Source organism: Macaca mulatta, chromosome 8, assembly GCF_049350105.2.
Source record: "Macaca mulatta isolate MMU2019108-1 chromosome 8, T2T-MMU8v2.0, whole genome shotgun sequence".
In the NCBI taxonomy this organism is placed as follows: Eukaryota; Metazoa; Chordata; class Mammalia; order Primates; family Cercopithecidae; genus Macaca; species Macaca mulatta.
Window position 1 is genome coordinate 15032209 of NC_133413.1, and position 26918 is coordinate 15059126.

Consider the following 26918-nt stretch of genomic DNA (forward strand, 5'->3'; position numbering starts at 1 on the left):
TGTTTTTTTTTTTGTTGTTTTGTTTTTTAGATGGGGTTTCACTCTTGTTGCCCAGGCTGGAGTGCAATGGCGCGATCTGGGCTCACTGCAACCTCCATGTCCTGGGTTCAAGCGATTCTCCTGCCTCAGCCTCCTGAGTAGCTGGGATTCCAGGCATGTGCCACCACACCAGGCTAATTTTTTTATTTTTACTTTCTCCATGTTGGTCAGGCTGGTCTCAAACTCCTGACCTCAGGTGATCCGCCTGCCTCGGCCTCCCAAAGTGCTGGGATTACAGGCATGAGTCACCATGCCCAGCCCTCAGAGAACATTAAGAGAAGAAATTTTTCAAAGAAAACAGTTTTAGCATGTGTCCCAGAACAAACGATTCAAGTCTTCAGATTGAAGGTAACTCATGAGGATGCAATGGTACCAGAAAGAAAAATTGACCACGTAAGAAATATCGTTGTGAATTTTCAGATTTAGGAGACAAGCAAATGGTTCTAAATGTAATCAGAGAAAGAGAAAAAGAGATTATGCATTAGGAGTTGGGAATCAATGGTATCAGATTTCTCAAAAGTAACAGTGCAGAGAAGATGACAGGCAAATATGACTTCAAAATGTGGATGGGAAATTATGTCGGCCTTAAAATTATGTGATAAGTCTTAGTTTTATTTTTAACCTCTTCTCAAAAGCTACTGAAGAGATAGCTACCCCCAAATTAAAAAATAAACACAGCAGGAAAGACATGGCAAAAGGAAGCCAAGAATTCAGCACAAGTGAGGATGGAACAGAATTTTCAGGATAAAAGTTGTGTACCAAGTCCATGGGTAAATCATTTCACATAAATCCTGAAGTTCTCTCTGGGAGATGTCTCTTAAAAAAGGGAAATAATCAATTATATATGACATATTGAGAGGAATTTTATTATAATGTCAAGCAATTTGGATGGAAGAATTATTAATAGTTATTGAGAACATTAGGGATATCAATGATCAACCCCGGGAAAAATGGTTTTACAAGAAGGAAAATATAAGTATAGCACACTCCATAAGTTGTGGCTATTTTTTTTCATGTAGTCAAAATAATGCAAATAGTAAACATTAAATTAACCAAAACATTTGAAGCAATGATTTTCAGTGCATAGGATTCTGTAAGGAGTGAGGTTAGGGACAGCAGGGAAAATAATTTAAGGGAGATAGTCACTTTCTATAGCAGGAAGTTAAGAGATAATGTCTAAAATAGAAAAAAAAATCATAGTACAATCATATTGTTTAGAAATGCAGAGTTAAATATCAGAAGACATAGCTAAAAATAATTTAAAGTATTATGATTTTGTGTGCCATTTGCTAAGAAAGTTTTATCTCTGGATTTCAGAATTCATGCTAAAAATATTTTAAATTTTTAAATGTTCTACAGCAGTAATTAAAGATTGAGTTGATGCATAAACATGACTGCAGTTCTTCTACAATATGTCCGGCGGTACCAAACCATTCCTTTTGCCCCTTCCCACTCCCCACACCATCCCCTCGCAATTACACAAACACCAGTCTCATGTATGTAGCAAAGAAAAAGTGCCAGTTTGAATATTTATGTCACCAATATCAGTGCAATTTCTATGAGATTCTTAGGTCAGTTCCTTCAGAGTGTCCTTTCCTTCCCCTACTCTCCTGGGGAATTCCTGAAATTTGGAACAGGTATTCTTAGGAATTGTCTAAGCCATAGTTTTCCTAAAATGTTATTTGAATAGAAGTTTAAGATACATAAAATAGCATATAAATAGCATTACATTAGCAAATGCACATGAATGGGAATTCTCACTCAAATTCCCACTTTTCCTGAATACCTCACTCACAGTACTTGGAAAGATAGCAACTTTTGTATTCATCCCATCAAATGCAGGTATCTTGGTTTGTCCTTTGAGAATACGTGTGATATATATAAATGTGTGTGTGTATATATTTATATATAATTTATTTATATATTTATAGATAAATAAATTATATATAAATATATATACACACATACACATATGTATACAGATACATGCACACATAAATATGTATATGTAAACACACATACACAGATATAAATGAACACGCTATTGACTTCTGGGTTGTGAGTGTGTGTGTGTGTATACATATATATATCAATATAAATAAGTGAAGGCATGATTGACTCTAGGATATTCTATTAAATATTCTGAATATTTAATGGAAGGGAAAATAAAGACATAACGGTACAGCCACTTTACTTTTCTTTTTTACTTTTTCCTTAGATAGCTAGAATTACTTCTGGATTCCCTTAGAGTTTTTGATTCTGATTAGCCATTGCCTGTTAAATTTCTAGGTCACGTTCTCGGCCACCTACTGCTTTATACACATACACATACGGACACACACAGACACATACACACATATGTATATATATATACACATATATACATACAGACATATACACACAAATATATATGTGTGCATATGTATGTATATAAATATACACACACATATAAAAACAGTTATCACATAGCATGTGCTTAGTTACTGTGGAAAGAAAGAGAAGATATAAGGAAAATAATCTCATGTTAATTAAACATAACTTATACTTTCTAAAATGCTCTCTTGGCATATGAACCAAGAAGACACCTCTACATTTGGCGTATTTTGTTGCTATGTGGTGAGGGTCACCTTGGTAAGATGCATACACTGGAAACCTGAACATCCTCTAATGATATGAAATCTTACTGTATCTTAGCCTACTCTTGGGGAGTCACACTTGTACATCATATGTGCCCCCAAAACACTTACTGAATTGAATTAGGCAACTAGAAAAGACAATCAACAACCTGTGAACAGACATGATCACAGGACCACAACTTAATGTAGTTCTTCAACTCAAAGTAAATCTTCATTACAAAGAGCATTTGTGGAAGCCAAAATGAAACCCATTTTCTTAATGATAATGTCAAAAAACAAATTACCAAGCAAACTACATTGTATACATTTGGGCGCCTTCCCACTGGCACACAGCTCAATGATCGATGAAGAAGGATGCTCTTTATTGCCAAACTGAACTGACACATGCTTAGGAGCAGCAAGAAAGCCCAGGGAAGATATTATGTTTCTTAATTCCTTTACGTAAAGTCACAAACAAATAGCAAAAACCTTAAGATCACATTTTTAAAAAGCATTTCTATGAGTCTAGTCCAGACAGTCAACTTTCAATAAAAAACAAGGAGTGTTTTTCCTTTAAAATATTCATGTTACCTAATCTAAATTAGACAAGACTAGAATTAGACTGTGGGTGGATAAACCTTTAAAAACATAATGAAGAATTTACCTCCATACGATTTCATGCAGATTATCTTTCTTTAGTAGCAATATGTGTTTGAATCCCACACAAAATCATTATTCATCTACTTTTACATACTTTGTTTAATGCTGGAATTTACTTGTTATACCTCATTACATGTTAGTGGAAAACATGAATCCCTGTTAAAATTTTTATTGGCAAATTGCTTTATGAAGATTAAAATATTATATATGAAATAGCTTCCATGTCTTTTGATGTTTGGAAAGCATCAAAAACTTTACTAAATTAAAGAATAAGTCATCTATAATGAGCCAAGTAAGGGGAATAAGGAGTATATCACTTTTTCCAAAAGACACATCCAACGTTCCATCAATTTTGGTCTTTAGAAGATAAATGAAGAAATAGGTACCCAACTGAAAAATATTATTTTATTGTTGACCAAGTTTTAGGTATATCTGAGTTTTTACTGAACTTAAAATACTTTTTTTCTCATTCTTAGCCCTCAGTGATTCAGTCAAATTTGAAAGTTAACTCTTTCAATCCACTAGAAGTCAGCTCCTGAGAAAAGAGCAGGGTGTTGCAAAATTGCAAGCTATTATTTCAGTGGTGCTCTATTTTTATATCCAGGTTGCTGCTATTTAATGTCACTTCCAGTAGTGTCTAATTTTCTTGCAGAGGAGACCAGATACTGGCAGCGTTTGACTTACCACCCACTTTATGGCTCAAGTCAGCCAGATTTGGAGATTCTTTTAACATTTTCTTAAGCAACACACATGTAATTTGAGGAAACTGGGAATATTTTATGATATTTTCCTGATATCACTGAGATCTTTCTGGGGACATTGGTTTCTAGGAGATACCAGAATTAACACAGCCATGAGGGACAATATTGCTCTATGGATGTAGTAATTTCTAAGTATCTATGTTTTATTTGGATCTCCACGTTTTATTTTTTTTTAAGTATGCAATCTTCTTAATAGTAGTGTTTGATTCTATATAGAATAATTTGGGCATTTACAAATACATTGTACCTTAGATTAATTCTGCAAATAAATTCATTAATGAATAATTATCTTTTTGGGCACAATATTTCTTTTCTGTAGAATCTCTTACAATAAAGAAAAGTATTGCCTTTCCTCTGAGCTTGTTTCACTTGAAATTTTTCATGTAACAGGAAGTAGCTTAGGGTTAAATTTGGTGTTAAATGTGTGGCTGACCTTTTTATTATTGATGGCAAAGCAGTATGATTGAAATGTGGTTTGCCTTATTATAAAAAGATATTTTTATTCAACAAGGAACACAGATTATAATGTTTTATCATCATCATGGTGAGATGTGGTTTTGTTTAAGTGGTCACTTTATTTTTAGCTTTGCTATCATTTCTAAGAACACTCCAACAGTAGACACAGTAATCACTAAGTATAAATAACAGATTATAGCTACATCAACACAGGTGCTCAGATAGCAAGTTGACAGTAGGGAATTACATTTTTAGTCATTCCATAAGCACAATTTTCACTGAAATTAGGAACAAGATGTCATTAGGGACTTAATTACTTCTGTGAGCTTGGTATCCTATTTGGGCCTCTGCTATCAACTTTTGTCTTCCATACATTTCTTTTTTTTTTTTTTTTGAGACGGAGTCTCGCTCCGTCGCCCAGGCTGGAGTGCAGTTTCCGGATCTCAGCTCACTGCAAGCTCCGCCTCCCGGGTTCCCGCCATTCTCCTGCCTCAGCCTCCCAAGTAGCTGGGACTACAGGCGCCCGCCACCTTGCCCGGCTAGTTTTTTGTATTTTTTAGTACAGACGGGGTTTCACCGTGTTAGCCAGGATGGTCTCGATCTCCTGACCTCCTGATCCGCCCGTCTCGGCCTCCCAAAGTGCTGGGATTACAGGATTGAGCCACCGCGCCCGGCCGTCTTCCATACATTTCTATCATCTCATCTTAATTTTGTCATCTAACTGTAAATGTTTGAGCTTATTTTTATCAACAAGTGTTTTTCTTAATACCTAAGAAATATTAAGTGCATTAGAAACTTACAATGACAATTATAATAGTAAAAAAAAAACCCTTCAATTAAGCACTTATTATGGACTAAGTACTGTATTTGGTGTGTTACTTAGAAGCTATCTCCTTTAGTAGTAATACAAATATTGTATGAAACAGATACCATTATTGCTCTAATTTGATAGGGAAGAACTTTGGCAGGACTAAGTAACTAGCTCAGTGTCAAATTCATACTGGTGGGCAGGAATTCTCTCCCATTTTTGTAAGGATATCTGTGAAATAACTTTTTTTTTTTTCCCTGGTGATTAGGGTTAGTTACCTAAATTCTACATACCTCAGTTTTCTCAGTTCTATGATGGGAATGAAAAAACTGTTGAGGGGAAAATGATAATGAGTTAATAATAATGAGATTATAATATATGTAGAACACTTAGTCCATGGCACATTTCAAGCACTCACTAGATGTAAAGTCACTTGGTCATGATGGTGGTGATGGTGATAATGATGATGACTCCTTTAGCTTTCGACTGATCTTAGCTGCAGAATCCAGGGCTGAGTATGAGCTGAAACTATCTCTTTCTTCTATGTCCGTGATATTTCAGTAGAGATGAGCGATTAGAACAAAATGTGAGTGAAACACAACTATTCTTTATTCTTTTTTTTTTTTTTTTTTTTTTCTGAGATGAAGTTTTGCTCTTGTTGCCCAGTCTGGAGTGCAATGGCGCAGTCTTGGCTCACTGCAACCTCCGCCTCCCAGACTCAAGTGATCTCCTGCCTCAGCCTCCCGAGTAGCTGGGATTACAGGTGCCTGCTATCACACCTGGCTAAAGTTTTTGTATTTTCAGTAGAGACAGGGTTTCACCATGTTGGTCAGGCTGGTCTCGAATTCTTGACCTCCAGTGAGCCGACCACCTCGGCCTCCCATATTCTTTCTTGATGAATTGACCTATGCCTTTTTAAACAAGGACTTGCTGATTATACTGTATGCAAAACAATTTGCACATACCAAATCTCATCTGATGCTCAACATGAACTGGAAATCCCATACTTTACTAATAAAAAGCAGACACTCAAAGTAGTTATGGGGCAAGCATCAAATCACAGAGCTTCAAGTGGTAAAGAGGAAATCAGAGCCAGTTTTCTGACTTTGCCCATTATTTTTTTCAGTACACCACCCCATTTAAATTGTGGAAAATTCGCTAGTGCTCTGTTCTCACTGGCCTCATGTAACTTTTAATTTCAAACCATTTCTGGATGCCTATGCTTCCTTCTGGTGCTTAATGAACTTGAAATGTCATCTAATGAGAGTGTTGTTAACCTCTGGCCTCAGGCTCTGATGACTCTTTCCAACCTCTTGCTTTCCTTCCCCTTTAAAAATTATTATTCTATTATTACAGGATGTCTGGAAAATAAGAAAGAAGTCCAACTCCCACACATTACCATTCCTCAACCCTGGTTTTCCTTTTTTTTTTTCCTTCGCTTTTCCTACCATTCATTTCACAAACATTTGTTGACAAATAAGCGTTGATAATTCCTGACATGCTAATTATTTTGCTAATTGCTGGGAATAAAAGAAACACTAATTGAGTATCTAAACTCGCTGTTTGATCTTCCTACTTCCTTTCTATCTCATTTCCATTAACAGGGCTGATTTTTTCTCTGAATTATTTGAATTGCATTGCTAAAACACTTTGTTATTTCAAGCTAATACAGAAACAACCTTTTCACACATACAATTGTCTTTTCCATCCATTTATCTCAATTAATGAGCAAGTTCATAAGCATGCTGTTTATATTATCTTTCAGATTTTTTTGGCATTGAAGTCACTGTTTAATCTTTTAAAGTTCATTTACATACTCTGTAATCCACTGAATCAAAACTAACAATCTTTTTAAACGGGGTCTCTAGTTTATTCATTATTATTCTGTTTAACTTTCTTAAAAATTGCCCATTTATTTCTCAAAACTCTATAAACTATCAGTTTAAAGCCAAAACAGAACCATAGAAGTAAACACTGTATTTCTCTATCATACCAAAGTCAATCAAGAGTCATTCTTCTCTGTAACTCTGTTTGGTCTATGTTGTTTATGCAAGGCGCTTATCTTTCGTGTGGGGAAGGCAGGCCCAATATTCACACTACTTCCCTCAAATCTGAAAGTTTTCGGTGTTCCCTTGTCCTCTTCCAATTCTCATGTGTAATTCTTGACATGTCTCTGTTTTGATAATAACATCCTTGATCTAGATCTTGGTCATTTGGAACTTTGCCATACTGTAATAGTTTTTAAAGAGTGATTCTCATATAACACTGACATCACTCATTTTTCAAGAGGAAACCAATAAAATACAAACAGAAGATGAATTTCAAATGATCCATTTTTGACCTATTTTAAGCCGGTAAGACCTAAACCTCTATGAATAAGATTAAACCATCCCATAAGTATTTGTAGTGAGTTATACAGTATGGGTAGGTATAGACGGAGACAGAAAAATTCTCTTTTTAAAATTATAATGCCCTTATGAAGAAAATGAAGTGATGTGCTCTTTTTCACTAGGCCTTCTAGGAATCATGCAGTCAGCTATAAGAGCCACCACTTCATTCCACTTATTTCCCATTCCAATAATGTAGAGTGTGGTGACATTGAAAGGAAGTGTTGAATAGTATATCTTTTAAGTAGAAATAACATCAGGAAACTCAATCTGGTCATGAAAATGGAAAAAAAGAGCATCATGACACATTCTCTCTAAAGAAATGGCAGCTACTAGAAATGGAATGTGTTATGTTTATGAGAAAAGGTCTTGTCTCAGAAGGTATACTGCTTCAGCACACACAGCAACAAATATTGTCATTTATGAAGTATGATGCAGGTGAAATAGCCAACGCTCCCATTTTATACCACATTGCTCAGACATTTATTTATATACTATAAAAATTCTGCATTCTACAACTGAATGACTTTGTAGAAGGCTTAGAGTAGATATACAAATCAATTAAGGGATTGAAAACATGCTGGAGAAATGTAAACTTTTTTATATATCAACTTAGGCTTTTTATATATGTAGCGAAATAGAACATAGAATTGGAAATAAGCTACAGCAACAATGATTTAGGCTAGATAGAAGAAAGGATGTCTGGGGGGGGGTTACTGTAAAATTGCCTCTGAAAGTCATTGGTTGGGATAGTTTTATTATGATCATTTGAGTACAAGGATATAAATTAGAAAAGTTATTTTCTAGCCCTATTTTTAAAGAAACACCAGATTAATATAATTATTAAAATATGGATTGATTTTGACATAAATATCAAATATAATAAAATAGTCATAAAGCAAGTTACGACTGTAAAGTGTTTGTTGTAGGCATACTAATTTGATTTTTTTTTAAAGTTATGATTTTTTTCCCATATAAGTAACACTGTGACAGCTTTACTCTTTTTTTTTTTTTTTTTTTTAAATAAGAGGATCTCCAATTTTCTGTCTGTAAAGCACCCTTCTACTGGACATGTTCATACTTCATTATGCATAATTATTATTGGAAGGCAGGATGATGGGATAAAAAGATACATGAATTATGAATCAGGGCACTGTGGCTCTGCTGTCATCTCTTCTGCTAGCTAGAGGTGTGACCTTGGACAGGTCACTTTTAAATCCCATTTCTCAGCTTCTTGTAGGCAAGCTCAAGACAGTGTTAGAGGAGACGATCTCTTACGTTCTTTCCTTCCCTGAAATTCCATTTGGAGATTTTAATTAAATCATAATTTAGGTAAGTCAGTATTTTATCTTTCACATATATAAAAAGTGGATTCTTTTTCTCATATTTAAGGAGTTTTAACACAAATTGTCACTGAATAGTTAAAATGTATCAATATAAGTTATTCTAGTATAAAATTTGAGAATAGCTAATATAGCAGATGGTCACCTTGTACTAAATAAAAACTTATAAAGAAAACACTTACTTGATTTCTTATGATTCAACTGTCAAAATAGCTCTCCATCTTTCACTTAGTATATTTTGTGTTCATCTAATAGATTTGAAAATGTACATGAATATTTCTTCCCTTTATGTACCATTTTATTTCTGGAAAATGATGATTTTTATTATAAATATTCAGAAATACAACAGTATCTTATGCATTATAAGTCCATACTTTTTCAGTCATTACTAAAGTTCTTTCCTAATATATTGTACATTTAAACATTTAAGATTACCTTAAAGAGACTACAGTCAGGTGGAAATGTAATTTTACGATTACATAAAGTAAGGACACAAACAGTTTCCATATGACTGGAGTGATTTCTGACTGCCTTAAAAGAGTTATAATGAGTGTCAGTGTCATTGAGATTGACTTCAGTTATTCAAAATATTACACAAAATGTGACCTAAGCAGTGAATCCAAGAAAATTAATGTAAACTAAATTCGATTCCGACACTTAAATTTCCAAAACTCAGATTAAATACTACTTAGGAGAGAAATAATTCCTGAAATTTCACGTGTTTACTTTTTTAAAAAAATGAACCTTTTAAGCTGTACAGGAGAAGCTTGACATATGGTTGAAACTGGCTTGGGTAAAATAATAATAAATTCAATCTTCGTAGTTTTAAATGAGACACAAAATACTCTTTGGAGACTGATTATTAAGCAAAAGTCACTCGGGTGCTTTCTACTCTCCCTCTTGGCACAGGAAGGTAGGGTAGGAATTCATTTACACCTCACACTGATGTGTGAGAAAATGTATTTGTTTCACGTTGTGCCAAGAAATAGGAAAACTGATCTGACAGCTCAATTAATAAATAAGTTAAACATGAAAAGGGATAAAAATAAAATCTTACTTTATGGAGGAAAACAGTTAAATCTATATGGAGTCTATTTTAGAACTGACAGTTTGCTAAAACGAATTGACTCACAATTTTCTACTTATCAAACATTTTCCACTTCTGATTTTATGGCTTTGCTCTAAAACCTAGGAAGTCACCAACTCAGGGCAAGATGCTAACATTTATCTCAATCTTTCTCTCTCTTCAAAGACCGCCTCAAAGCATAAAGATAGTCCATAGCGTCTTACCTAGACAACGAGGAGCTGAAACGCCAAGGCATGACACTGCTCAACACTCAGGCTAGGAAAGAAGTCCGTCCCCGTTGGTTTCTCCAAAATCTAAGTTCCCATTTCGTGGTTGAGATCATGGCTCTATTCTGAGCAGTTTCACGCAGTGTGTGATTCTAACGAAAACACACTCTGCAGCTGGAGGGAGCCTTAGCTAAGGCAGGATTCTGTCAAGGCATTCCCAGTGACTTCTGTCTACTAAATTCAGACTGAGGTTTTGCAAAAGGGGCCTCCACAACCAGGCCCAGATTGCCTGGAAAGTATTTCCTGCCTCTGAGGAGTGTGCATGTACGAAGAGAGGGGAGGAGGGGAGAGCCCAGCCGCCTGGGCGTTTTAGGAGTTCTGATTTTACACAGAACTCAAGTGAGTTTTGTCAGAGCTCTTGAGGTGATTAGCTGGAGAGTCATAAAGTCCTAGAGCTTTTTCTATCCCACACTGCTTATGAGAAAGAAAGAAAAAAAGAAAACATAGTTCTCTCTCCATCCACAACCTTTCCACTATGTTAAATGTATATGCACAGCTTAATCAAAATGCCTTTGCTTGCTCTCATTTCAAAAGATCTTTTAAGAGAGCAAGATGAATTTAGCCTTAATACCATAATTCTTCTAAATGGTAAAACCTTTTTGGAACGTGACTTAAAATTGGAAATGCTGCAGCTTTTCATTTGTCCCTGAGACCATCTGTAAGTAAAATCCCAAGCATCCAGTTAATAGAACGATTTCTTCCAGATCTCTCTGATCACAAGAATCCTTCACAGAATTAAAATAGTTTGTGTTATGGCAAATGCAGCAGCACATTACCTCTAGTCAGAATCCTCCAGTTACAAAAATCCAGTGCTGGAGCAAAAGACAGGCTCCATCTTGATCGTATTAGAGTCTTGCTGACATTAAACACTTACAACTGCTTCCATCTAGCATGGCAGCATTCCTGAATCACATCTCTAAAGCCGCTCATAGTATCTGCATCCTTCATCCGTCACAAATTTTGTGAACTATCATCTGTTTATCTTTTCTGCTTTCTTGTGCCTCCCCTGAATGACTTCCTTCTAGCTGCTCCAGGCTGGGAATTTGGACTACCATTTGGTTTTGATTAAAACCAGAAAGCCAACTCTGGAGAATTTAGGGAATAAGCTAATGGAAACTGCAAGTATGGCTTTAATTAGTGCATCAATTAATAATAGATGTTAGCTCGTCTTATAATAAGATGTCACAAATACAAACACAGAGAAAGCTGAAGTCGTTTCAAGAAAGAAGCTACACCAATTTTCCTTCCCTTATGACCCAGAATCCTCTTTAGAGAATGTGGAAGGAAAGAAGAGGGAGGTGGCCTTGGGACATCCAGGCTGTGGAGAGGCCAGTAGAGCAGCTTCATTGTTTATACCAGGGAAGCAGGAAACGGCATCTCTGACTTTAATTATCTTGCTTGGTGGAAATTGCTCAGTAATGTCTCCCTTCTACTTTATTTACGATCAATGGATTCTGCTGCTATTTATGACTTAAGCATTTTTTTTTTTTTTTTTGGTGACTAATGATCAGATCAATTATTGGGTCTACGTGCTTCTTCCAAATTTCTAGAAGCTTTCAATAATAAGTGCAAGAATAATTCCAGTTGGATGTGATAAAATGAGTAACATATAATAAGAGGTAAAAGACATTTTAAACTTGTTGGCCCTAAGATCCGTCCTGTTCTTCTCTGAAATTGTAAGTAGTGTTCATTGTTCACTGTAATTCTCCATCCCTGTATGTCACAAGGGCCATCTTGTAGTACTTTCTGAAAATATTGGGTAGGTGATCACTCAAAGATGCCCAATGTTCTAACTACTATTTCTTTCCCTGTTAGATAACTACAATCTCTCAAAGTTAATGCAAATCATGAACCGTATTGGACACATGTTAGATGGCAAGAATGACTTATACTATGCATGAGTTTGAAGATGAGAAGTAGTCAAATGAAAAAATTTGCTCAGAAGCAGTTTTAAAAGTTTAGATCAAAGTCTTATTGACTGAAAACATGAGCATTTAGTTTTCTTGAATTTAACCTTCAACCGTAGGCCAAGAAGGAAGTCTGTTGTTCCATAAATTCTTTAAAAAGTATTTATATTCATATTCAAAGTGTTTCTACTGACACGATGCCTATTTAATCTTTCCAACAATTTTGTGTGTATTCTTAAGTTTTATTTTACAAATAAAGTATTGAGAAGTAATTTTTTCACAGTCAAATGACAGAAAGTGCCCAAGTCCACACTGGAACTCAGATCTTCTACCTCCAAGCTTTGTGCTTTAATTTTTTCTCCATAAACTGCCTCCCTTGACTTCCACTTAATTTCTTTATGAAATTGGGAAGACTTCTTAAACTCTATGAGTTTCTTATACTTCTTTAAAAATAGAGACAATTTCACATAACTTACAGATTGGAAAGCAGGATGAACTTCATATACATAAATATTTGTGTATTTATGTTTATTTCCCTAAGAAAAACACTGGAGAGCAAAGGGATGAGAATTGATATTACATCTTTCCTAATGTAGCTTGATACCTCTATCTCTGTCTCTGCCTTTATTACTGATATGCAGTGGTTACTCAATATTCTATCAGCACCATGCTAATTCTTAGCTACATGTTACTCATGAATACTGTATGCTGCGCCATATAATTTACTTTCGTTTCTATTTATATTGGCTTGGGAAAACAAGAAAACTCTGGTCACAAATGCCTTTTAGATATCTAGAAACTCTTATTAGTAAGTTTCTCGTTAACATACCCTTTTCTACACAACAAATACATTATGTTTTCTTCTATTAGTAGAGTTACTTCCCAAATCTTTAATTACTTGTATTTATTTTTCATTGTTCAGTTGCTTGATTCCAAACAAATCTCAGATCTTATAGTCTTATAAAGGCTTTACCAAATATAAGTATAAAGATAAATAGTGAGAAAACTTCCTAAGTTCTTAATATTGTGTCAGGAACATTGAAGGAGTTTAAAATATTTGTCCCCTTCTTTCTACTTGCAAATCTAAATACCAACTTCCTTAAATGTTTGACTATTACTCTGTACTGGATCAGCTAATCAAATAAAGGGATAGAGACAGTTAAGAACTTGAAAACAAAGTATGCAGGATAGGAGTCTGCTCCAAAACTAACAGCCTTTGTGACCTGTGTGAGTTACCTAACCGGGGTAAGGATGTCTTAGCTTCCATAACTAAGAACTGTCACAATCCAAAAAGCTAGTCCTTATAAAGTCATTGGCTAGAATTATTTTTACACTTAAATTATTCCCTTTTTAAATGTTTACATCTCTCTTTCAGGTATTTAAAGATCCTTTCTTTTCCTTTTTTTTTTTTTTTTTTTTTTTTTGAGACAGAGTCTGGTTCTGTTGCCCAGGCTGGTGTGTAGTGGTGGGATCTCAGCTCAAGGCAACCTCCGCCTCCTAGGTTCAAGCAAATCTCCTGCCTTAGCCTCCTGACCAGCTTGGATTACAGGTGCACACCACCACACTCGGCTAATTTTTGTATTTTTAGTGGAGACAGAGTTTCATCGTGTTGGCCAGGCTGGTCTCGAACTCCTGACCTCAAGTGATCTGCCTGCCTCAGCCTCCCAAAGTGCTAAGTTTACAGGCGTGAGCCACTGTGCCTGACCTAAAGATCACTTTTCTACTTAGGTACTTTTACCTAAACAATAAGCATTAGCTATGATCATTTATCTAGTCTTTCCCCAATCGTTTTCAGGAAAGTTGAATCTGGACTTCTGTACAGAATTATTCAATGTCTCTAATGCAGTTCAAGAACACTTTATGTAAAGCAAGATCTATCCTTTGAAAATGTGTTTTACTCTTTTATGAAATAAGTAGCAACATGATTAATTCAGTACCCACATTAGACATTTGTGATATTATGAGTGGAAGTCAGCTTTTATGTTTTCCATTTTTGTTAATGAATAGGTTTATAATAGCAATGAACTTGAAATTAATACATCAAGAGAATAAATACCTTCAAAGTATTTTGAAATATCTACATGCTTATGGTTAGTGTAATAAATGTAAGAACACTTTGTCCATGAAAATTATTCCTCTAAAAATCTCTAACAATTTGCTTGTAATTAATGAAGTTACTATATTGGAAGCAATAAAAATAGAATTTATCAGTTTCTAATTTATTTTTTCAGTAAGTTTTACATGTGTTTTCTTTTTTAAATATATTATCAAGCATATTTATGTATTTATTTTTATTATTTAAATTGTAGGGTACATGTGCACAATGTGCAGGTTTGTTACATATGTATACATGTGCCATTTTGGTGTGCTGCACCCATTAACTCATCATTTACATTAGGTTTATCTCCTAATGCTATCCCTCTCCCCTCCCCAGATGGAGTCTCACTCTGTCGCCCAGGCTGGAGTGCAGTGGCACAATCTCGGCTCACTGCAAGCTCTGCCTCCTGGGTTCATGCCATTCTTCTGCCTCAGCCTCTTGAGTAGCTGGGACTATAGGCGCCCGCCACCATGCCTAGCTAATTTTTCTGTATTTTTAGTAGAGACAGGGTTTTACCATGTTAGTCAGGATGGTCTCGATCTCCTGATCCCATGATCCGCTCGCCTTGGCCTCCCAAAGTGCTAGGATTACAGGCGTGAGCCACCGCGCCTGGCCCTTGTGTTTTCTTTAAATAAGTTCACTTGGACAGACACATCCAGACCAAGAAAAAACATATAATTTTGTAGTTTATATTCAATAAGCATCGTGTGCATTATTAGTTTATTGATCAACTTTGTCAAAATTTTGACATCACATTTTGGTAACCATGTAGTATTCACCTGAAAGCACACATTAAAAGAACACACCAAAGTTTGGTCTTAAATTATCAAAAGTAGCAAAATCATATAAGCTCTCCAAAACCATTGATTCCTGCTTTTGGGACTACTAATGTTGATTATCCCCCTTCATTGAAAATTATTACAGTCCAAGAATAGATATGAAAACAAAGTTATCTTGACAAATTTACAAGAAAAAAAAACCCATCAAAAAATGGGCAAAGGATATGAACAGACACTTCTCAAAAGAAGACGTTTATGTACCAACAGACGTATGAAAAAATGCTTTTCATCACTGGTCATTAGAGAAATGCAAATCAAAACCACAATGAGATAACATCTCACACCAGTTAGAATGACAATCATTAAAAAGTCAGGAAGCAACAGATGCTGGAGAGGATGTGGAGAAATAGGAATGCTTTTACACTGTTGGTGGGACTGTAAACTAGTTCAACCATTGTGGAAGACAGTGTTGCAATTCCTCAAGGATCTAGAACTAGAATTACCATTTGACCCAGCCATCCCATTACTGGGCATATACCTGAAGGATTATAAATCATTCTACAATAAAGACACATGCACACATATGTTTATTGTGGCACTATTCACAATAGCAAAGACTTGGAACCAACTCAAATGCTCATCAATGATAGACTGGATTAAGAAAATGTGGCACATATACACCATGGAATACTATTCAGCCATAAAAAAGGATGAGTTAATGCCCTTTGCAGGGACATGGATGAAGCGGGAAACCATCATTCTCAGCAAACTATCGCAAGAGCAGAAAACCAAATACCACATATTCTCACCCATAAGTGGGAGTTAAACAATGAGAACTCACAGACACAGAGTGGGGAACATCACACACTGGAGCCTGTAGTGGGGTAGGGTCTAGGGGAGGGATAACATTAGGAGAAATACTTAATGTAGGTGATGGGTTGATGGGTGCAGTAAACCACCATGGCACGTGTATACCTATGTAACAAAACTGCGTGTTCTGCACATGTAACCCAGAACTTAAAGTATAATAAAAAAAGAAAAAAGAAACTTAGCAAATAAAAAATAATACTGACACAGACACGAGAGCATATATGTCTTAGAAGCAATGGGTCTGCCTGCCTGTCCCGTAGGGCTAGGGTACCATCAGAAACACAAAGATTCCAAGACATGCAAGATTTTGTTTAGAGAGGTCTGTGTGTGCCCTGCCCATAGAGGCTGAGGCTCTTCCTCTGTCAAAGCTTCTTTTTAATGTGAATAGTTAAGCTGACATCACCATGTGCCACCCTATAGTCACCACCCTTGTTATGCCATAATAGTATCTGAAATCCTCATTTCATGGCCAAAAAAAGGGGTCCATATATCTTTAGTATGTTCAAGAAATGTTCCCATCTCTTGCCTGATTGTCCAGCCCATCAATGAGAGACTGGTTAAAGAAAATGTGGTCCATATACACTGTGGAATACTCAGCAGCCATAAAAAGGAACAAGATCATGTCCATTGCAGGGACATGGATGGAGCTGGAAGCCGTTATCCTCAGCAAACTAACACAGGAACGGAAAACCAAACACTGCATGTTCTTACTCATAAAGGGGAGCTGAACAATGAAAACACATGGAGACAGGGAGGGGAACATCACACACTGGGGTCTGTTGGAGGGGCTGGGGGAGGGAGAGCATCAGGGTAAATCACTAATGCACGTGGGGCTTAATACCTAAGTTATGGGTAGATAGGTGTGACAAACCACCGTGGCATACATTTACCTGTGTAACAAACCTACACATTCTGCGCATGTATCCCAGAACTTAAAATTAAATTAAAAAAAAAGTTCCCTCGCCGTGGTTGGCTTAGAGCCCACAGTCTTCAGCTTCTTTTATAACTCTTTCAAGTGAGGACACATTTTCTCCTACACTCACTGCTCCCCTGGGAAAGAAGGTGCAACTGCCCCTCTTCAGTCCCCTCAAAATGTATCTAGATTCCTACTCCTCAGTAAAAGCTCTGCTCTGGTTAAATCTCTGCCTTTTGAGATTCATTCTAACTAGTTCCTCATCCCATACGTGACAAGGCAGCACTGTGCAACATTCTCAGCCCCCCATTTGGGGGAACGAGGCAGGTATGAAATGTGACAAAGGCGTGTGTCCTTGGAACAATATTTGTTCCAATTTCTGTTAAAGCCTTTTCTGTGTTTCCTTTCAAATGGAACCATTTGAGAACCTCAGTATACATACCAAGTGAAAATGCTTCATATCTATCCACACATTCAAGTGATATTAACTGTGTATTTACTGTGTGCATAGCACCATTCTATGTGTATTGTCAATTCAGCACCCACATTCGACATGTGTCATATCACAACTGCACCATTTTTTCCCAGGTGAGGCCCTCAAATGGTTCCATTTGAAAGGAAAGATGGAAAAGGGTAAATTTGTACTTTAACAGAAATTGGAATAAATATTTTTTCAAGGTTACGAGCCTTTGTCAGAACTTTATACCTACTACTTCCATCACCCTCCAAAAGGTGGGATGAGAATGTTCCCTGGTACTGCGCAGTGGGGTATGGCATCAGGAGCTGCTGAGAATGAATCTCAAAGGGCAGAGATTTAACCAGAAAAGGCACATATACACCATGGAATACTATGCAGCCATAAAAAAGGATGAGTTTGTGTCCTTTGTAGGGACATGGATGCAGCTGGAAACCATCATTCTTAGCAAACTATCACAAGAACAGAAAACCAAACACCGCATGTTCTCACTCATAGGTGGGAACTGAACAATGAGATCACTTGGACTCGGGAAGGGGAACATCACACACTGGGGCCTATCATGGGGAGGGGGGAGGGGGGAGGGATTGCATTGGGAGTTATACCTGATGTAAATGACGAGTTGATGGGTGCTGACGAGTTGATGGCTGCAGCACACCAACGTGGCACAAGTATACATATGTAACAAACCTGCACGTTATGCACATGTACCCTAGAACTCAAAGTATAATAATTAAAAAAAACACACATTAAAAAGGTAAAATTTGGAAAAAAAAAACAAACAATGGAGAGGAAATCTGGGATGCCTCATTAAACACAATCTTACAAACAATGGAACGACTTTGGCCTCATGTAGCTTAAATGGGTGGTAAGGAATTGGTAATCAAGAATAAATATAAGGTCAGGCACAGTGGTTCAAGCCTGTAATCCCAGCACTTTGGGGGGCTGAGGTGGGAGAATCACCTGAGGTGAGGAGTTCGAGACCAGCCTGGCCAACATGGTGAAACCCTGTCTCTATTAAAAATGCACAAATTAGCTGGGCGTGGTGGTGGGTGCCTGTAATCCCAGTTACTCAGGAGGCTGAGGTAGGAGAATCGCTTGAACCTGGGAGACAGAGGTTGAAGTGAGCCAATATTGTGCCATTATATTCCCACCTGGGCGACAAGAGCAAAATTTGGTCTCAATAAGTAAATAAATAAATAAATAAATAATAAGTAAATTATGTAGTATATGGACAATTGCTAGTGAAAACAGAAAATGCAGGGCATGCTAAGGAGGGTGTGGAATGAGGGTTGAGAGGCAATCATGTTATATAATTAAATAAGAAACACCAGGGTAAGCCTCACTGCAAAGGTGGCTTATCAGTAATGACTTAAGAAAAGATGAGAGCGATGATCATATAGATATCTGGGGTCACAGAGTTCCAGGTAGAATGAACAGATAGTGCAAAGTCCTAAGGAAGTGTGTGCTTGGCGGTTTCCAGAAATAGCAAGGGAATTAATATGGCTAGAATGGAAGAAGAGAGAGGGAGAGAACTAGAAAAATATCTCAAGTTGTTAAGGAAGAGAAAGTTAGGTAGTGTCTTATAAGTAAGTACTTTCAATTTGATTCAGTGAAAAGTAGAGCCCTGGAAAGGTTTTGATCGAGATGTGGCAAGATCTACTCTACATTTTAATAAAATTACTTGAAAAGAATTTAGAGGCAAAGTAGCGAGACGAGGTCACTATGGTAATGCAGGTGAGAGAGGATGGATAGTGACTCATGTGAAGGTAATGAGAAATATCAGGTTTGAAGCTGTTGTTGTTGTAGTTCATGCCGCTAATATTTGTTGAAGAATTAAATTTGCTGTATAAGAAGAAAAGAAGAGTCAAAAAAGCTTTTTGAGCAAGTGAAAGATGGAGTTGTCATCAATTGAAAAAGGAAATCCCAGAGATAAAGCAAGTCTTGTGAGATAGAGTTCAGAATTTTAGTTTTGGGCATGCTGTATTTGAGATGTCTATTAGAAATTTCTAGGAGAAGTTTTAAAGAGGCAGTTGGATATATGAATTCAAGTTTGGAAAAGAGATCTGGGTTAGAGAAATACATTTGGGAATCTCAAACATATTTGCAATTTAAAGCACAAAATTAGGTGAGATTGACAAGAGAGGGTGTGTAAATAAAATAAGAGGACACATGCCTAATTGGCTATTGATTTAAGAAAGCATAGGTCACTGTTGATATTGAAAAGAACAAGTTCAAGGAATGATATGGAAAAAAATAGCATGGTTTAGAAGAAAACTGAAAGCCAAGATTGGAGACACAAATAAAGGAAAGAAAATACATGGCGTGGTAACTATCTGGGACCATGAGATGCTTTCATTAGGATGGAAGAATAACAGTGTATTTGCAAATTTTTGTTCTGTTATTTTTTTTTTTTAAATTAATATGGTATCTTCCCAAGGGGGAGGAGAGAAAGTATAAAAATGTTGAAGAGTGAGGAGAGCATAGAAATGTTGAAGAGTGAGGAGAGTATAGAAATGTTGAGGAGTGAGGAGAGTATAGAAATTTTGAGGTGCATTATTAAGTAGGAGACAGGGGATGGGATCTAGTGTAAAGGGGTTGATTTCAGATGGGAATGTGATGCATGTGAAAATTTTAGTGGATATTAGATATCATGATTCAGTCACTCAACAAATCTCAGCTAGCCACCTTCACAGTTGTTACCTATTCTATTTATTATTATTATTATATTATTATTATTGAACCAGAGTCTCACTCTGTTGCCCAGGCTGGAGTGCAGTGGCACAATCTGGGCTCACTGCAACCTCCGCCTCCTGGGTTCAAACAATTCTCCTGCCTCAGCCCCCTGAGTAGCTGGGATTACAGGTATCCACCAGCATGCCAAGCTAATTTTTGTATTTTTAGTAGAGATGGAGTTTTGCCATCTTGGCCAGGCTGATCTTCAGCTCCTGACCTCAAGTGATCTGCCCGCCTCAGCCTCCCAAAGTGCTGGTATTACAGGCGTGAGCTACCTATTCTATTAAAACAAATTGTTTTTGTTGTTGTTCTTCGCCATGTATTTTAAAATTTGTAGCCATGATAGGCTATTGGTTACATGATATCTATGGAGCAAAAAAAAGTTTTACAATTTTGCAAATGCTCATCTGCATGATTCTTTATCTAATACCAGCTCCTATGTTTCTCTTAATGAAACATGATACATCAAGAGTCTTGCTCTGTCGCCCAGGCTGGAGTGCAGTGGCTGGATCTCAGCTCACTGCAAGCTCAGTCTCCTGGGTTTACGCCATTCTCCTGCCTCAGCCTCCTGAGTAGCTGGGATTACAGGCACCCGCCACCTCGCCCGGGTAGTTTTTTGTATTTTTTAGTAGAGATGCGGTTTCACTATGTTGGCGAGGATGGTCTCGATCTCCTGACCTCGTGATCCGCCTGTCTCGGCCTCCCAAAGTGCTGGGATTACAGGCTTGAGCCACCTCGCCCGGCCTCAGTTCCATCTCTTAAAGTTGCAAAGAAAGGCATTATTTTTACATACTTTCCTTTCAGGTAGTATATTTTTGCTGCTGCTGCTGTTGTTGTTGTTGTTGTTATCTCTGAGCTCTTTTGCCAGTTTCTTCTTTTTCATTTTTTTCAGTTCATCTCTCAGTTCTTCCAGACTTCAGTTGCTTTTGGCATTTTTCTTACGTATTTTAACAGCTTTATTGAGAGTTAACTGACACAATAAACTGTACATATTTAAAGTGAACAATTTAATTGCTTTTGACAAATTCATATGCCTGTGATACCATTGACACAAACAAAATAATGAACATATCCATTGTCGAGTTTCCTCCTGCCTCTTTGCCATCTCTCCCTCTTGCTCCTTTCTCCCTTCTGCTCCCAAGGCAACCACTGATCTGCTTTCCCTCACTGCAGATTGGTTTACATTTTCTAGAAGTTTATGTATATGAAATCATATGTATGTACATTTTGTGGCTTCTTCACTTAGCATAATTATTTTGAGATCCATCCATGTTGTTGCATGTATGTGTCCTTTTTAGTGTTGATTAGTATTTTCATTGGAGGAATATATCACGATTTATTTATCCAGTCATTTGGTGGTAGACATTTGGGGCAATAACATTGGAATATTGTTATTTGGTCATCATAAATCAAGCTGCTATGAATATTTATGTACAGGTCATTGTATGTATACATTCTTTAATTTTCTTGTGTAAATACCTAGTAGTAAGTGGTAGGAACATTTGGTAGGCATATTTTTACCTTTTTCAGAAATTCTCCAACTGTTTTCTAAGATGGCTATACCATTGTATATTACCACCAACAAGTTCTAAGAATTTTTGTTGTTACACATGCATGCCAACAGTTGGTTTGATGAGTCTTTTTAGTTTTAGCCATTCTGATAGATGTATGGTCATTTCTCATTGTGGTTTTAACTTGCATTTCCTAATGATTAATAATGTTGAGAATCTTTTCGCATGCTTATTTGTCAGCATAACTTTGATCAAGTGTCTCTTCATGTGTTTAGTCCATTTTCCAAAATTGGTTTGATGTTTTCCTTATTTTGAGTTATGGGAGATTATATATTCTGTATAAAAACTCTTTACCATATAGGTGATTTGCATATTTTTCTAGTCTGGCTTGTTTTTTAATTTCTTTTCTTTTGAAAATGCCTTTTGAAGAGTAGAAATTTTTAATTTTGATAAATAATAACTCTCAAGTATTTTTTTCTTTTATGGATCATGTTTCTAGTCTCATGGCAAAAAGATTTTTGCCTAATCTAAGATCACAAAGATTTCTCTTACACTATATGCTAGAAGTTTTATAGTTTTAGGTTTTACACCTAGGTTCTATGACATATTTAGAGATAATTTTTTATATGGTGAAAGTATGGATCGAAGGTTTATCTTTTTAAGTATGGACATCCAATTGTTCCAAAACCATTTGTGATAATTACTTTCCCATGGAATTTTCTTTGCACCTTTAACAAAAATCAGTTGACCAACTATGTGTCTTCCCATTTCTAAACTCTCTATTCCATTTTCTTAATCTATTTGTCTATCTCCTACAATACCACACTGCATTAACTATTATAGCTTTACAGTAAGTTTTACACCAAGTATTATAAGTATTCCAAGTTTATTCTTCCTTTATAAGTAGTTTTGGATAATCTAGGGCCGTTGTAGTTCTCCATGAATTTAAGAATCAGCTTGTCCATTTCTATAAAAAAGACTGTTGGGATTTTGATCAATTTGTTATTTGGATCAATTGCAGGAAAATTGACATCTTGATAATACTGAGTCTTCTATTCCATGAGCATAATGTATTTTCTTTTATTCAGTTTTCTAGTTTCTCAGTAGTGTTTCTTGCTTTTTACTGTAAGAATATTGTATATTCTTTGTCAGAATTATCTCTAGTATTTTATATTTTGAAGGCTGTTGTAAATCTATTTTTAAAAATTCCTCTAAATGTTTATTCTATTATGTAGAAATATATTTCATTTTTGAACACTGACTAGTATGCTGCTGACTTGCAAAGCTCACTAACTAGTTCCAGTAGCTTCAAAGATCCTTAATATCTACATAGGTGATCATATTGTATGTGAATAGTCAGTTTTATTTGTTTTATAACTTAAAGTCACCGATTGGTTGAGTGATTGATTGTTGTTGTTGCTTTACTCCACAGGATACAATCTACGTTACAATGTTGAACAAAGGCTTTCATAACAAATAATTATCAGAACCAAAATGTAGATGATACTGAAGTTGAGAAATCCTGCTGTATTCCTATTGGGCTAAGAATTTTTATTAGGAAAATATATGAAAATTTGAAAAATGCTTTTCTCAATATGGTTTTTCTCTTACAGTCAGCATGAAGATTTTTTTTCTTTTTAGTTTGTTAATATGGCAAATTTCATTGATTAATTTTTGAATGTTAGACAAATATTTCATTCTTGGGATAAACCATCCATTATTATATTATCTTTTATATATTATTGAATTTAATTTGGTGATATTGAGGAAAACTATGTGTGTTCACAGGGGATAACTGTCTGTTGTTTTATTGTTCTCTTTGTTATTAATTTCTAATTTACTTCCATTATGGTTGGAGAACCTACTATGGATGATTTGAATTATTTTGAATCTGTTGAGTCTTGTTTTATGGCCAGTCATATTGTTATTTTGGTAAATGCACTGGAAAAGAATGAGTATTATATTTTCCTGTAATGTTTTATAGATGAGGTGTCTGGTTAAGGTCCAGAGAAATGAAATATTTTCACCACTATTTTGTCAAATAGGTATGAAACAGCATCTATTATACGTAAACTGGGGGCATTTCTTTAAAGAACATTTAGCTTCAATGGATGCTCACTAAGCAACCTTATATTTTCTTGGAATAGAGGTCACCTTGCTTCTGCCATTTTAAGCATTATCCAGTTTTAACGCTATATACCAGTAGGATAATCATTTATATTTTAAAAGTATTAAGTAGTTATTAGCCACATTTATGACAAGTGAATTCAGCCAATTTTTAAGTGTAAACATGTTGGTTTACACATAGTCATTCAAAAACATCATTATTGATAGAGAAATGATAATTTATTTTCTCCTCAGTGGAAGTGACATCTTAACTATAAGAATCAAAGAATACAATGATAACTGAAAAAGCATAAGCAATGCTTTATCAAACTCTTTAAAAAGTTCAATGTTCTCAGTATTTCACTGGACATATTCACATTTATGCAATATTACTTCCACAGTCTGGTCTTAATTATTATCTTGGATGAAACAATACACCAACAGTGTTTTCTTTCATGAATTTCCATGACCATGGTTCCATTTAGTATAAAAATGACAATATAAAAACTTTAAAATTTAACATTTTGTAAATTTACATATCTCATTGTAAGTTGAAGAAAAATATGTTGGGCAGCAAGTAGCAAAAATGTTGCCAAAATTCAAATGTTAGAAAAATTGTTTGAAAGAATTTGTAAAACATGTTTCATAAAAGGTTTCTTTCATCCTTATGTTGGAAGGTTCAATTTCACTACCAAAATAATCCTATTGCGGAATAAAATATAACAGAATTTCCTCTACTTATATTAGTTATTTGCGGGCCAGAGTAGAGTGTGGATTATATTTGCCAAGTTCTTATGTAGACAAATGAATCACAGAAACACAGTAGCTATTTTATTTGGGGACTTGCTGAGCTGCAAGTTTTTTAATGAGTTAAAATAATATTTTGGGTCTTGAGTAGAAGGTGTGAACTATCAAAAACACAGACATTTGACTTTAAAGTTTAGGACAAAAACAACTCCACATGCGAAGTCAGTTTGAGCAACAGACCCATTGAACTTGGAGATAGAATCCCCTGGGTGATGGTCTCCATCACTGTTTACTTTGGGTTGTACAACAGTGAAGCCAATCTGATGAGGCTGAAGTTCTTCAGAGAAGACTGTTCTATCACCACCATGTATGCTTAAACACTGTCCTTATGTCTGAATAGCTATGCCAAGATGATTATTTCCTTCTCTTCTAGATGAGGGAAGTAACAACAGTGACATTTATTACTCAACAAGAAGAAAATAGAAACCAAAGAACATAAAAGATATATAAGAGAATAGAATAAGTGAATTAGAAGAAATGTTTTTCTTAAAATAAAACGGGCCAAATAGTTTTATTACTGTTGAGCTACTTGCTGTTCAAATGCTGATTAGAAAAGAAAAAAAAGACCAATTAAATACAGCAGATGTTTTTGAACACCTACTATGTGTAAGACAGTGTTATTAGGGATTTTAAAGATAATTATAACAATTAACTTGTCACCTGATAATCTCCATAAATAATTATAGAAATTTGATATTGTTTTATTTCCCATTTTAAGTACAAGTCATTTCAACATTTTCCCCCAAACCTTCTTATCCTAAGGTCTAACTCTAATGTCTGCTTCTCTGTAAATTCCTTTCCAGATGATCCAAAAATTATACTTAATCACTCTCTTTTGTATATCCTCTTAACACTTAATTCATCTCTCTATTCAACATGGCTCATATTTAGGAAATATTGTAAAGGAGAATACTTGGAAAATATTGTAAGGGAGAATTTCAACAGTTGTATCTAAAGACTGATCTCTTACGTTTAAGAAAGTCATTCCTTGCAACTGAGAGAGAGCCTCTGAATGGAAGAAAGCAAATAGATAAGAAAAAGGGGAGCACCTATCCTTCCAGAAAGATGAGACTACTACGTTCTAGAAATCAATGGGGAAGTCACAGTCAAAATCTTAGTTTATCCTGTAATACAAATATTTGTTACTTTTCTGCATACTAAGTTGAATAACATTTTTTTTTCTATTGTGAGTTCAAGGCCATGTTTATTTCTATTCCTAACATTATACTGTGAAGAGCTAGGGAAAGAAGGGATGAAAGGCTACCAGGAAATCACATGTAAGAATTAGTTTAATTAGATTCTATCCCTATCCTGGAAGGAACCAGAATTTTGAGTAGTGGAGGATGCGAAGAGAGTTGGGGGAGAAACAGAGTGTAATTTAGAGCAAGGGACATGTCTGTGCAAGAGGGTCTGTAATGACTTTTGGGAGTTATGGGAAACTGGAGTGAAACATGATGTCACCTGAGGGACGGAAGGCAAAAGTCAAAAATGAGGGATGCTTTGCAACCTTCTCTGGAGCTGACCAGTGTATTAGTTTTCTCTTCCCATATCTGTTTAGATGCTTTTTCTCTAAGTCCTCTATGCTTGCATACCAAATTTCTGGTCTTGCAAATATGTCCATTAGTACAGCCATTTCTTAAGGTAAATAGAATAATGAGATTCAGAAATAAATTTACTACAGAGTTTTTAAAATTTCCTGGAAATGCAAACCACAAAGGAAATACCGAGTTGCTTCTCTAAGAGGTGGGGGAAATTTGGAGGACAAGATACTCAGTTTCTGGTTTTTGCTTTCATTCTCTGAAGACATCTCTGTGTTTCTTGGCTTTGCTGTATGTGCGCATCTGTACGTGTGTTTCCACATACATGTGTAGTATATACTTGAGCCAGACCACATGCCTGTGAGTCAAAACTTCAGCCTGCATTTGTCTTAAACCATGAAACTCTGGGTGTAACCTAACAGAACCTGGCAGGTTGTCTGAATAGTTCTTTCACCACTTGACCCAGAGTATAGTAAATCAGATGACATATTGTTCCAATTTTACATTAGTACTCATATTTTAATAAGAAAAGGAAGAGTGTGTTCTATCAAGATTTTTTTGAATACAAACAAAATCTAGTTACAGATCCAAACTATTACAGCATTTAATTTCGGAGTCATGAAATATAGCTTACTTGGTGAAAAAAATGAAAAACTCTCTATATACAAATATTTTACCATTTGCTATGAACTAAATTGTGTTCCCTCCAAAATTCACATGCTGAAGCTTTAATCCCCAATGTGATGGTATTTGGAG

The 26918-nt window shown here is 35.7% G+C and overlaps 1 protein-coding gene across 2 annotated transcripts in view; it reads right to left on the reverse strand.

Moving 5' to 3' along the window:
• Positions 1–11470, reverse strand: part of DLC1 (DLC1 Rho GTPase activating protein) — a 429208-nt gene extending 417738 nt beyond the window's left edge. Inside the window, exon 1 of one of the 2 annotated variants that reach the window (XM_028852365.2) lies at positions 11199–11470. The gene's annotated coding sequence lies outside the window, so the exon portion shown is untranslated. Of the gene's footprint in view, positions 1–10359; positions 10762–11198 lie in introns of those variants that run through there. The other variant, XM_001092830.5, reaches the window with a different exon arrangement.
• Between the last annotated feature and the right edge of the window lie 15448 nt (positions 11471–26918).